The sequence below is a fragment of the Somniosus microcephalus genome, unplaced genomic scaffold (assembly GCF_052327205.1).
Source record: "Somniosus microcephalus isolate GS21.2 unplaced genomic scaffold, FLI_Smic_1.0 scaffold185, whole genome shotgun sequence".
NCBI lineage: Eukaryota > Metazoa > Chordata > Chondrichthyes > Squaliformes > Somniosidae > Somniosus > Somniosus microcephalus.
In genome coordinates this window covers 272,091-286,506 of record NW_028225372.1, presented here as the reverse complement: position 1 = coordinate 286,506, position 14,416 = coordinate 272,091, and positions in this window count along the sequence as shown.

The following is a 14,416-nucleotide window of genomic DNA, read 5'->3' as shown; positions in this document are numbered from 1 at the left end:
CCCGCCCAGCCGCGCTTTCTGATTGGCTGAAAACACGGCAAATCTCCGCCTCTGATTGGCGCGTTTTTCAATCCGCTCCAACCTCGGACACCAACGGAAAAGGCGGCTTATAGAATAAGAGCTCGTCTGTGAATCAGACTGGTTATTGTTAAAGTGATGGCCCTCTGTGGGACTGAATATTAACCAGTCATTACAATCATTGCATCTGTAGGACTGAATAATAATCATTATTGTTAAAATTATTGCATCTGTGGGACTGGATATTAACCAGTTATTAAAAACATTGCATCTGTGGGACTGAATATTAGCCAGTTATTAAAATCATTGCATCTGTGGGATTGAATAATAATCATTATTGTTTAAATTATTGCATGTGGATTGAATAATAATCATTATTGTTTAAATTATTGCATCTGTGGGATTGAATAATAATCGTTAAAATTATGGTATCTGGGACTGAATAATTAAAACTATGGCATTTGTGAGACTAAATAATAATCATTACTGCTAAAGATTGTCATCTGTGGGATTGAATAATCATTTTAATTAAAATTATAGCGTCTGTGGGACTGAATAATCATTAAAATGGCATCTGTGAGACTGAATAATTCATTATTAAATTTGAATTATGGCAAATTGATCCTTTAAAATGACTGGTTCCTGAATTGACAGATTTAATTTCATTTGAGCTTTTCAGCGACCTGCTTATAAATGAGTGCTTTGTACAAAACAGGGCAGTGACAATGCATCATTTTGTTATATATTTGTTAAATTTCAATCTATTTTAAATTAACGATATACTGTATTACGAAAACACACCAGCAAAATCTGAACATACGACAAAAAATGAAAGTGAGGGTTAAATAAAGAAAGGATGATAAAACATTTTTTAAAAGAGTTTCATTCTTTATGCTGTCCATATTTCAAATGTCATTAGTCAAATGAAAATAAATAGTCCCTTCTGGATCTCGTGAGTGGCTCTGAAAAGAGCCTTTGGGTTGAGTTTTTAAGGTGGGAGGAACGAGAGGCTTTATTTGCAGCTGGTGTATTTGGTGACTGCTTTCGTCCCCTCCGAGACGGCGTGCTTGGCCAGTTCCCCCGGGCAGCAGGAGGCGGACGGCGGTCTGGATCTCCCGGGAGGAGATGGTCTGGCGTTTGGTGTAATGGATCAGGCGGGAGGCCTCGCAGGACTCTGAGTGATTGATAGGGAATAAGGCGGACGTCAACCCTTTATATCAGAGGGGAGAAGAAGCTCTCCCGGTTTACCCTTACTGAAGTGCCAAACAACGGTCTGAATCCAAGAGGTTAAGGCTTTTATTAAGTAAGGACATAACATAATATTAACACAGGGCAACCATCATTCATCACCGACCCAGCCCTTATGAGTACAACCCAGCTCTTATAAGTAAGACTCACACCAATCCAGAGGGGCCGGGCTAGGGAAGAGCATTAGTGATTACACCTGTAAAACATTCCAGACATTAACAAGTACAACACAACAGCCAATACAAATGCCAGAACACAGTTATTTCATCACATTCACCCCCTGCTATAGATTCAGTCTGTCAGGAGGTCTAATAGTCCTCTGGGAACGACGTAACTCTTGCTGAGGCTCCTCCCAGGGTACTAACTCCGGTTCATTCAAAGTCCCAGAATGATCAGTGTTTTCCACACTGAGAGTTTGTGTCTCTAAAGGTCCAATACCATGATTAAAAACTACTCTCAGAGTCAAACTCTTTTTGAGCTCCAGCGGGTGCAAGATCTTTAATAGAGACCGTATCCTCTCGCCCATCCAGATATTGAATATACGCATACTGGGGATTAGCATGAAGGAGTTGTACTTCCTCCACCAGTGGATCAGTCTTGTGGCCTCTCACATGTCTGCGCAACAGCACAGGGCCCGTGGTCGTCAACCATGTGGGTAACGATACTCCATTGGTAGCTTTTCTTGGAAAGCTAAACATCCTTTCATGAGGGGTGGCATTCGTCGCTGTACACAAAAGAGACCTTATGGAATGCAGCATGTCTGGCAGGACATCCTGCCAGCGAGAGGTCGGCAGGCCTCGCGACTTCAGAGACAGTACGATAGCCTTCCACACTGTCGCATTTTCTTTCTCGACCTGCCCATTACCACGAGGGTTATAGCTGGTAGTTCTACTCATTGCAATCCCTTTCGATAGCAAAAACTGTCGCAATTCTTCGCTCATAAAGGCAGAACCCCTATCACTATATATATAGTTAGGCATGCCAAACAAAGAAAACAGTTGGCAGAGGCATTTAATTACAACAGCACTGGTCACATCCGGACAGGGGATAACAAAAGGGAACCGAGAGTACTCGTCTATAATATTAAGAAAATAGACATTACGGTCGCTCGATGGAAGGGGACCTTTAAAATCGAGACTCAAACGCTCAAATGGTCGAGTTGCTTTAATAAGATGAGCTGGCTCGGACGGCTTATAGAAGCGGGGTTTGCATTCAGCACAAACACGACAGGTTCTGGTCATTGTCCGGACCTCCTCAATAGAGTAGTGTAGATTGTGAGACTTAATGAAGTGGTTCATTCTGGTAACCCCAGGGTGGCAGAGTGCGTCGTGGAGACTTTGAAGCTTATCTATACCCAGACTAGCACATACTCCTCGTGACGAAGCATCCGATGGCTCATTGAATACTCCAGGCCTGTACTGAATATCATAGTCATATGTTGACAGTTCTATTCGCCATCTTAAAATCTTATCATTTTTGATCTTGCCTCTCTGCTTAGTATTGAACATAAAGGCCACAGATCGCTGGTCAGTAATGAGAGTAAAACGTCGGCCAGCGAGATAATGCCTCCAATACCTGACTGCTTCAATAATTGCCTGTGCCTCCTTTTCCACTGAAGAATGTCGAACTTCTGGTCCTTGCAATGTACGAGAGAAGAAAGCTACTGGTCTACCAGCTTGGTTAAGAGTTGCTGCCAACGCAAAATCAGATGCATCACTTTCCACTTGAAAAGGGATCTTCTCATCCACGGCACATACCACTGCCTTCTCAATGTCCCGTTTGATATTAAAAAAAGCCTCCTGAGCTTCCGCCGACAGCGGAAAAGACGTCGACTTAATAAGAGGTCGGACTTTATCTGAGTAGTTAGCCACCCACTGGGCATAGTACGAGAAGAATCCCAGACACCTTCTTAAAGCTTTTACAGTGTGAGGTAAAGGTAATTCCTTAAGTGGGCGTTGTGGCGTACCGATCACAGAAAGGACACAATCCGCTTTTCGGTCCGTAGACTATAAATCGGGCATCATGCCTTTAAGAAGGATCACACCTTTAAGAAACTTGATCTGCAACATAGTTAAGCCCAGAGCGGGGGAGGAGCAGTCGAAGCTGTGGACTGATGAAAGGCAGTCGGACTTGGTGTAGTCTCTGACGCCATTTTTGAGTTCAAAATGCAGTCTCAACAATTAAACCTTTTCTGTTGAACCTCTCTGAGTTCAGTATTTTTTGCTAGGAGTACGTAGACTCCTACATTGGTGACCCCGACGCTCAGGACGACTCCTAAGCGTAACCATGGCTGACACAAACGCAGTTTCTGTGAAGCTGCCGGAGTTCTGGGAGAACCTAGCCACCGCCTGGTTCCTTCAAGCCGAATCGCAATTCCGACTCCGCGGCATCACCGCCGACGCAACGATGTACGACTACCTCCTCACCTCCCTGAGCAGCTCCACAATCACGAAAGTCTGGACAACACTACAAAACCCTTCGGAGGAAGGCAAGTACGCACATCTCAAGGCCGCGCTCCTTAAAAAATTCACAGCCTCCCAATTTTTGCGCAACTGCCACCTCCTCGACCTCCCGGGCCTCGGTGACTCCACGCCATCAGACTTGCTCTCACACATGCTTGCTCTGACCGACGAGAAACCGCCCGGCTCCCTCTTCCGCACGCTCTTTATCCGCCAACTACCTCCCAGCATCCGCCCGGCGATTGTGGCGTCCAGCCTCATGGACCTTGAGGCCCTGGCCGATGAAGCCGATAATCTCCTGTCCGCCGGCTCCAACCACGCCGTCACCCCTGACCTGGCCTCCGCAGCGTCGGCGCGCGCTCCACCCTCTATCGCGTGGCCACACATCTCGGCCACGAGGCCCCCACGTCCCCCAAGCCCTCCGACCCAGGGCTACTGCTACTTCCATACCCGGTTTGGTGCACGGGCACGCCGCTGCAGCCATCCCTGCACGTTTCCAACTGCCCCCACATTGGCCTACACTATGGCCGTGGGGCAAGCAGGCGCGCTGCTGTACGTTACGGACAGCGCCTCCGGACGCCGTTTCCTATGCGACACGGGTGTGCAGCGCAGCATCATCCCCACGTCCACCCTCGAGATCCAGTGAGGCGGCTGCGGCCCTGCGCTGGCTGTCGCCAACGGCACCGACATCCGGACGTACGGCACCCGCACCGTCACCATCGACCTCGCAGGCCGCCGCTACCACTGGGAGTTTATCACCGCCAAGGTGCTCTCCCCGCTCCTCGGTGCGGATTTCCTGTGCGCCCACGGCCTGTTGGTCAACAAGCCTCGGCGCCGCTTCGTGGACATGAACACCATGTCACCTATCCCGGGCGCTATGGCCCCCTCCCAACCCGCCGAAATGGCGTGGCAGTGCCGCGCCCGCTCAACGGACAACTACTCAGCACTCCTGTCTGAGTTCCCAGCCCTCACCAACCCGACCTTCTCCGCGAAAGTTGCTAAGCACGGGTTAGAACACTTCATCCCCATCACAGGCACACCGGTGTATGCCCACGCCCGCAGGCTGGACCCAGCCAAGCTGGAGATCGCGCGGGCCGAGTTCGCCACAATGGAACCGCTCAGCATCATCCGCCGCTCCAACAGCCCCTGGGCCTCCCCACTCCACATCGTCACCAAACCCGATGGGGGATGGCGCCCCTGCGGGGACTACCGGCGCCTAAACGACGCCACCATGCCGGACTGGTACCCCATACCGCACATTCAAGACTTCTTGGCTAGACTGGCCGGCCGCTCAGTCTTCTCCAAAGTCGAACTGGTGCGCGGTTACCATCAGGTGCAAGTCCACCCCACGGACATTCCCAAAACGGCCATAATCACCCCTTTTGGGCTATTAGAGTTCCTCCGAATGCCCTTCGGCCTCAAAAACGCGGCCCAGGCCTTCCAGCGGCTCATGGACTCGGTCCTCCAGGACCTGAAGTTCCTCTTTGTCTACCTGGATGGCATCCTGGTAGCTAGTTCCTCCAAGCAGCTTCACATCGAGCACCTCCGCACCCTGTTCCAGCGGTCAGTGAGCACGGGCTCATCATCAGCCCAGCCAAGTGCCAATTCGGCCTCAGCAGGATCGAATTCCTCGGCCACCACATCACGCAGGACAGAGCCATTCCCCTGCCCGCCAAGGTGCAAGCTGTCCAGCAGTTCCCCCGGCCCACCACCATCAAAGGCCTCCAGGAGTTCTTGGGGATGATCAACTTTTACAACCGCTTCATTTCCGGAGCGGCCTCCCTCATGCGGCCCCTATACGAAGCCCTCCAGGGTAAGAAAGACAGAATGACGATCGAGTGGTCGGCGGACATGTTGACCGCTTTCGACTCGACCAAAAAGGCGCTCGCCGACACCACCATGCTCGCTCACCCACAGCCCAACGCCAGGGTGGCCCTCACCACGGACGCCTCCGACCACGCGGTCGGCGCCGTGTACGAACAGTGGGTCGACGGGGCCTGGCAACCGCTGGCCTTTTTCAGCCACCAACTGCGCCCCCCGGAGGCCAAATACAGCACCTTTGACCGCGAGCTCCTCGCACTGTACCTGGCAGTCCGCCATTTTAGATTTCTTCTGGAGGGCCGCCCCTTCACCGCGTTTGTCGACCACAAACCCCTGACATTCGCGATGGCAAAATCTGCGGACCCGTGGTCAGCCAGGCAACAACGCCAGCTCGCCGCGGTGTCCGAATTCACCACGAACATCCGGCACGTCTCCGGTCGAGACAACGTGGTGGCCGACTGCCTATCCCGCCTCGCCATCCACGGCGCCCACCTGGCAGTGGACTATGCTCAACTGGCAGCGGAGCAACGCACCGACCCCGATCTGCTCTCCGCGCCCACAACCCTCCCAGGCTGCGACTGACCGATGTCGCCTGCGGCCCGTCCGCCGTCACAGTCAAATGCGACACCTCCTTGGCGCAACTCCGCCCCGTAGTCCCGGCGTCCTGGTGAAAACGGGTGTTCGACATCGTCCACGGCCTCTCACACCCCAGCACCCGCACGTCCATTAGACTGGTGGCCAACCGATTTGTCTGGCGCGGCCTGCGCAAAGATGTGCGCGTCTGGTCCAGATCCTGCATAGCTTGCCAGCGTGCCAAAATCCACCAGCACATCAAAGCCCCACTCGAGGAGTTCACCGTGCCAGAAAGAAGGTTTGACCACGTCCACATCGACCTCGTCGGTCCCCTGCCGCCATCACAAGGTCACACGCACCTGCTGACAATCGTGGACCGTACCACCCGCTGGCCCGAGGCCATTCCACTGACGTCCACCACCACCGCCGACATCGCGAGGGCGTTCATCGGTACCTGGGTCGCTCGGTTCGGCGTCCCCTCCGACATGACCAGCGCCAGGGAGCCGGGTTCGAATCCGGCCTTGGGTGACTGTGCAAACTCCACACAGACATCCTCCCCGTGTTTGCGTGGGTTTCCTCCGGGTGCTCCGGTTTCCTCCCACAGTCCAAAGATGTGCGGGTTAGGTTGATTGGCTATGATAGATTGACCCTTAGCGTTAGGGGGATTAAATACGTGGGGTTACGGGGATAGGGTGGGATATGTGTTGGTGTAGGGGTTACGGGGATCGGGTGGGATATGTGTCAGTGCAGGCTCGATGGGCCGAAATGGCCTCTATCTGCATTGTGGGGTTTCTGTGATTCTGTGATGACGTCGGATAGAGGCCCGCAGTTCACCTCTGATCTGTGGGCTGCCATCGCCCGAAACCTCGGGGTGGCCGTTCACCACACCACGGCTTACCACCCCCAAGCCAACGGACTGTGCGAGCGATTCCACAGGTCCATGAAGGCGTCCCTCCGCGCCAGCCTCGAGGACGAGGCTTGGGTCGACCGCCTCCCGTGGGTGCTACTTGGCCTATGCTCCGCGGTCAAGGAAGACCTGCAAGCCTCGGCGGCGGAACTCGTGTACGGCCAGCCGCTGCGCGTACCTGGAGAGTTCCTGCCCACCGCCACGACCCCCTGGTCGGCTGACCAGCAATGCCGCGCTTTCGCCAACCGAGCACAACAGTTCGCTCCGGTACCCACCGGCCGCCACGGCGAACCAGCAACCCAGAGAAGGTCACAGACTTAGGTAGCAGTGGGGAAATTAAAAACCAGAGCGTGTCAGGAAGGGGCAGAAGGTATGGAGTAAAAGGTAAAGAAATAAAAAGGGCAAAAGCAGGAACTAAGTGTCACAAAACATCTTTGAAAGTTCTCTATCTGAATGCACGTAGCATTCATAACAAAATAGATGAGTTAATGGCATAAATAACTACATATGGGTATGATCTTGTGGCCATTACAGAAACATGGCTGCAGGGTGACAATGCCTGGGAATTAAACATACCAGGTTATTTAACGATCAGGAAGGACAGGCAGGAAGGAAGGGGAGGTGGGGTGGCTATGTTAATAAAGGAAGGAATCACTGCAATACAGAGAAATGATATTGAGTCAAAAGATTAGGATAATGAAACAGTTTGGGTGGAGGTAAGGAATAATAAGGGGAAAAAAACACGAGTGGGCGTAGTCTATAGGCCTCCGAACAGTGGCAACTCTGTTGGACGGAGTATCAATCAGGAAATAGTTGAGGCTTGTAATAAGGGAACATCCATAATTATGGGGGATTTCAACTATCATATTAATTGGACAAATCAAATTGGGCAGGGCAGCCTTGAGGATGAGTTCATTGAGTGTATTAGGGATGGGTTTCTTGAGCAGTATGTAACTGAACCGACCAGGGGACAAGCAACCTTAGATCTGGTCCTGTGTAATGAGACAGGATTAATTAAAAATGTCCTAGTAAAGGATCCCCTTGGAATGAGTGACCATAACATGGTTGAATTCCATATTCAATTAGAGGGTGAGAAGGTTGGATCTCAAACAAGCGTGCTAAGCTTGAATAAAGGAAACTATGAAGGTATGAGAGCGGAATTGAGTAGAGTGGATTGGGAAAATAGATTAAAGGGTAAGACGATACATGATCAGTGGTGTACATTTAAGGAGTTATTTTACAACTTCCCAAAAAAATATATTCCACTGAGAAGAAAAGGGTGTAAAAGAAAAGACAGCCATCCGTGGCTAAGTAAGTTTAGAGAGAGTAAGATAGATAAGCTAAATACGTGGCTTGAGCAGTGGTGCAAGGGAGAGGGATTTAAATTCTTGAGGCATTGGAACCAGTTCTTGGGGAGGAGTGACCTGTACCAAGGGGACAGTCTACACCTGAACTGTGAGGGAGCCGATGTCCTCGGGGTAATATTTTCTAGGGCGGTTCGGGAGGATTTAAACTAATTTGGCAGGGGGATGGGAACCTAGGTAGTGGAAAAGAGGGAAGTCATATGAAGTTAGAAATAGATGGTAGAAAGGTGAGAAGCAATAAGCAAAGGAGAGAAACACAAAGGGCCAAACTAATTCATAATGAGAGTGTGAAAAAAGCAAGCCTGAAGGCTTTGTATCTTAATGCTAGAAGCATTAGGAACAAGGTGGATGAATTAGTTGTGGAAATAGAGGTAAACAAGTATGATTTGATTGGGATTACAGAAACGTGGCTGCAGGGTGGGCAAGGCTGGGAACTTAACATCCAGGGATATACAATATTTAGGAAGGATCGGCAAAAAGGTAGGGGAGGTGGGGTAGCATTGCTGGTAAAGGAGGGGATTAATGCAATGGAAAGGAAGGATATTAACTCGGATGAAATGGAATCTGTATGGGTAGAAATGAGAAATAGCAAGGGGAGGAAAACGTTAGTGGGTGTGATATATAGGCCTCCAAATAGTAATATGGAGGTGAGGGAAGGCATAAAAAGGGAAATTAGAGAAGCGTGCGATAAGAGCACAGCTGTCATCATGGGTGACTTTAATTTACATATTGATTGGACTACCCAAATTAGTAAAAATTCTGAGGAGGAGGAATTCCTGGAATGTTTTCGGGACGGTTATCTGGACCAATATGTCGAGGAGCCGACTCGAGATCAGGCCATTTTAGACTGGGTATTGTGCAATGAGAAGGGACTTATCAGCAATCTTCTTGTACGAGGCCCCTTGGGTCAGAGCGATCATAATATGATCGAGCTCTCAGTCGAGATGGAGAGTGAGGAAATTGAATCAGAGACTAAGGTCCAGAACTTAAATAAAGGGAATTACGAGGGTATGAGACGGGAATTGGGTAAGATTGATTGGGTGGTGTTTCTGGGGGGATTGACAGTGGATAGACAATGGCAAGCATTCAAAGATAGAATGGAAGAATTCCAGAACATGTTTATACCGGTTTGGCATAAAAATAAACCTAAAAAGGTGACTCAACCGTGGATAACGAGGGAAATTAGGGACAGCATAAAATCAAAAAAAAGGGCATATCAACTGGCAAAAAAAAGCACCAGACCGGAAGATTGGGGGCAGTACAGAATACAGCAAAAGAGGACAAAGGGATTAATCAGGAAGGGGAAAATAGAATACGAAAGTAAACTTGCAGCAAACATAAAGACAGACTGCAAAAGCTTTTATCGGTATATCAGGAGGAAAAGACTGGTAAAATCCCAAGTCGGTCCCTTGCAGTCCGATTCGGGAGAATATATAATGGAGAATAAGGAAATGGCAGACCAATTAAACTCATACTTTGGTTCTGTATTCACAAAGGAGGACACAAATAACCTCCCAGGAATATCGACAAGCATAGGGACTAATGAGAGGGAGGAGCTGACAGAAATTAGTATCTCTAGGGATATGGTGTTGGGTAAGTTGAGGGGACTGAAGGCCGACAAATCCCCGGGGCCTGATAAACTACATCCTAGGGTACTTAAGGAGGTGGCCCTGGAGATAGCAGATGCTCTAAGGATCATCTTCCGGAACTCCATTGACTCGGGAACAGTACCCGTGGATTGGAGGGTAGCTAATGTTACCCCAATATTTAAAAAGGGGGGTAGAGAGAAAGCAGGGAATTATAGACCAGTAAGCCTTACATCGGTTGTGGGCAAAATGCTAGAGTCCATTATTAAGGATAAAATAGCGGAGCACTTGACAAATGGGGAAAGGATCGGACAGAGTCAACATGGATTTACAAAGGGTAAATCGTGTTTGACTAATCTGCTGGAATTTTTTGAGGAAGTAACTGGTAAAATAGATGGGGGAGAGCCAGTGGATGTGGTGTACCTTGACTTCCAGAAAGCCTTCGATAAGGTTCCACACAAAAGATTATCATGCAAAATTAAGGCTCATGGGATTGGGGGCAAAGTATTAACGTGGATAGAGAACTGGCTGGCGGATAGAAAACAGAGAGTTGGAATAAACGGCTCGTTTTCGGAGTGGCAGGCTGTGACCAGCGGGGTGCCGCAAGGATCTGTCCTGGGACCCCAGCTGTTCACAATATATATAAATGATCTGGATCAGGGAATTGGATGCAATATTTCCAAATTCGCTGACGACACTAAACTAGGAGGAGGGGTGGGCTCTGATGAGGATGTCAGGAGGCTACAGTGCGATTTGGACAGGTTGGGGGAATGGGCGGATACGTGGCAGATGCACTATAATGTGGATAAATGCGAGGTTATCCACTTTGGGGGTAAAAACAGGAGGGTGGATTATTATCTAAATGGCAATAGCTTGGGAGATGGGGAAGTGCAGAGGGACCTGGGTGTTCTTGTGCACCAGTCACTGAAGGAGAGCATGCAGGTGCAACAGGCGATTAAGAAGGCAAATGGTATGTTGGCCTTCATATCAAGGGGGTTCGAGTATAGGAATAGGGATACCTTACTACAGCTGTACAAGGTGCTGGTGAGACCGCATCTGGAGTATTGTGTACAGTTTTGGTCGCCCCATCTGCGGAAGGATGTTCTTGCCATGGAAAGAGTGCAGCGGCGATTCACCAGGCTGATACCTGGAATGGCGGGAATGACCTACGAGGAGAGATTGAATAGTTTGGGCTTGTACTCACTGGAGTTTAGAAGATTGAGAGGGGATCTCATCGAAACATATAAAATTATGGCAGGCCTGGACAGGCTGAATTCAGAGAGAATGTTTCCAATGGCAGGGGAGCACAGAACGAGGGGCCACAGTCTAAAAATAGCGGGCAAATCATTTAAAACAGAGATGAGGAAGAATTTCTTCACTCAAAGAGTGGTGAGCCTGTGGAATTCCCTGCCACAGAGGGCTGTGAAGGCTAATTCAATAAATATTTTCAAGAGAGAATTGGATATATTTCTGAAGGCTAAGGGGATTAAGGGTTACGGAGAAAAGGCGGGGACGGGGTACTGAACTGGTAAGATCAGCTATGATCTCAGACGAAGATCAGCCATGATCTCATTGAATGGCGGAGCAGGCTCGAAGGGCCGAATGACCTACTCCTGTTCCTATCTCTATGTTTCTATGTTTCTAAAGAAATTAAGGATAGTATTCGACTAAAAACAAGGGTATATAAGGTAGCCAAATCTAGTGGGAGGATAGAGGATTGGGAAAACTTTAAAAGACAGCAAAAAATAACAAAAAGATTGATTAAGAAAGGGAAGATAGATTATGAAAGTAAATTAGCAAAAAATATAAAAACAGATAGTAAGAGTTTTTATAGTTATATAAAAAGAAAAAGGGTGGCTAAAGTAAATGTTGGTCCCTTAGAGGATGAGACCGGGAAATTAATGGTGGGAAATATGGAGATGGCAAAAACACTGAATGAATATTTTACATCAGTCTTTACAGTAGAAGACACTAAGAATATCCCAACACTGGACAAACAGGGGGCTAAAGGAGGGGAGGAGCTAGACGCGATCAAAATCACTAAGGAAGTGGTACTCGGTAAAATAATGGGACTCAAGGCGGATAAATCACCTGGACCTGATGGCTTACATCCTAGGGTCTTGAGGGAAGTGGCGGTAGGGATTGTGGATGCATTGGTAATAATTTTCCAAAACTCCCTGGACTCAGCAAAGGTCCCGGCAGACTGGAAAACTGCTAATGTAACACCCTTGTTTAAAAAGGGCAGTAGACAGAAGACTGGAAACTATAGACCGGTTAGCCTAACATCTGTGGTAGGTAAAATTTTGGAGTCCATTATTAAGGAGACAGTAACAGGACATTTGGATAATCATAATTTAATAAGACAAAGTCAGCATGGTTTTATGAAGGGGAAGTCATGTTTGACAAATTTGCTGGAGTTCTTTGAGGAAGTAACGTATAGGGTGGATAAAGGGGAACCAGTGGACGTAGTGTATTTAGACTTCCAAAAGGCATTTGACAAGGTGCCACACAAAAGATTATTGCTTAAGATAAAAAATCACGGGATTGGGGGTAATATTCTGGCATGGATAGAGGATTGGCTATCTAACAGAAGGCAGAGAGTTGGGATAAATGGTTCATTCTCAGACTGGCAATCAGTAACTAGTGGTGTTCCGCAGGGGTCAGTGCTGGGTCCCCAACTCTTTACAATCTATATTAACGATTTGGAGGAGGGGACCGAGTGTAACATATCAAAGTTTGCAGATGATACTAAGATGGGAGGGAAAGTAGTGAGTGAGGAGGACATAAAAAACCTGTAAGGGGACATCGACAGGCTAAGTAAGTGGGCAGAGATTTGGCAGATGGAATACAATACTGGAAAGTGTGAGGTTATGCACTTTGGCAGGAAAAATCGTAGAGCAAGTTATTATCTTAATGGCAAGAAACTGGAAAGTACTGAAGTACAAAGGGATCTGGGGGTCCTGGTGCACGAAACTCAAAAGGTTAGTATGCAGGTGCAGCAAGTGATTAAGAAGGCCAATGGAATGTTGGCTTTCATTGCTAGGGGGATAGAATATAAAAATAGGGAGGTATTGCTTCAGTTGTACAAGGTATTGGTGAGACCGCACCTGGAATACTGCGTACAGTTTTGGTGTCCATACTTAAGAAAGGACATATTTGCTCTCGAGTCAGCACAAAGAAGGTTCACTCGGTTAATCCCGGGGATGAGGGGATGGACATATGAGGAGAGGTTGAGTAGATTGGGACTCTACTCATTGGAGTTCAGAAGAATGAGAGGCGATCTTATTGAAACATATAAGATTGTGAAGGGGTTGGATCGGGTGGATGCGGGGAAGATGTTCCCGATGATGGGTGAAACTAGAACTAGGGGGCATAGTCTTAGAATAAGGGGCTGCTCTTTCAAAACTGAGATGAGGAGGAACTACTTCACTCAGAGGGTGGTAGGTCCATGGAATATGCTGCCCCAAAAAGCTGTAGAAGCTACATCATTACATAAATTTAAAACAGAAATAGACAGATTCCTAGAAGTCAAGGGAATTAAGGGTTCCGGGGAGCGGGCAGGAATTTGGACATGAGTCTAGGTTCGGATTGGTCATGGCACTGTGGGTAGCGGAGCGGGCCCAGGGGCCGTGTAGCCTGATCCTGCTCCTATTTTGTGTGTCTAATACTGTTAGATTCAGGAGATGGTTCTGTGATAGGGGATTGGCGGTTAGGATCAAATCAGCCATGATCTTATTGAATGGCGGAGCAGGCTCGAGGGGCCGATTGGCCTACTCCTGCTCCTATTTCTTATGTTCTTATGTTCTTATGTACCACCTAGCCTGCACATGGCCAAATTTGTTTTCATGCGCCATGATGCCCACCGAGGACCTCTATGGCCCCCATACGACGGACCCTACAAGGTACTCCAGACGGGGAACAAGTTCTTCCTCCTCGAAGTGGGCGGCAGAACTGACAAGGTGTCGTTTGACCGGCTCAAGCTGGCGCACCTAGAACCCGACGAACCCGTTCAAGTGGGCCAACCCCCACCGCGGGGCAGACTGCCTAAGAGCCCGACGCGTCCGACCGCCCCGCTCCCGACACCAACCGCCAAGAGCCGTTCCGGACGTGCTATCAAGCCGCCATGCCGGTTCGTACACTCCCTACTAGCGGATTCTGGGGGAGCTGTGTGGCGTACCGATCACAGAAAGGACACAATCCGCTTTTCGGTCTGTAGACTATAAATCAGGCGTCATGCCTTTAAGAAGGATCACACCTTTAAGAAACTCGATCTGCAACATAGTTAAGCCCAGAGCGGGGGAGGAGCAGTCGAAGCTGTGGACTGATGAAAGGCAGTCGGACTTGGTGTAGTCTCTGACGCCATTTTTGTGTTCAACATGCAGTCTCAACAATTAAACCTTTTCTGTTGAACCTCTCCGAGTTCAGTGTTTTTTGCTAGGA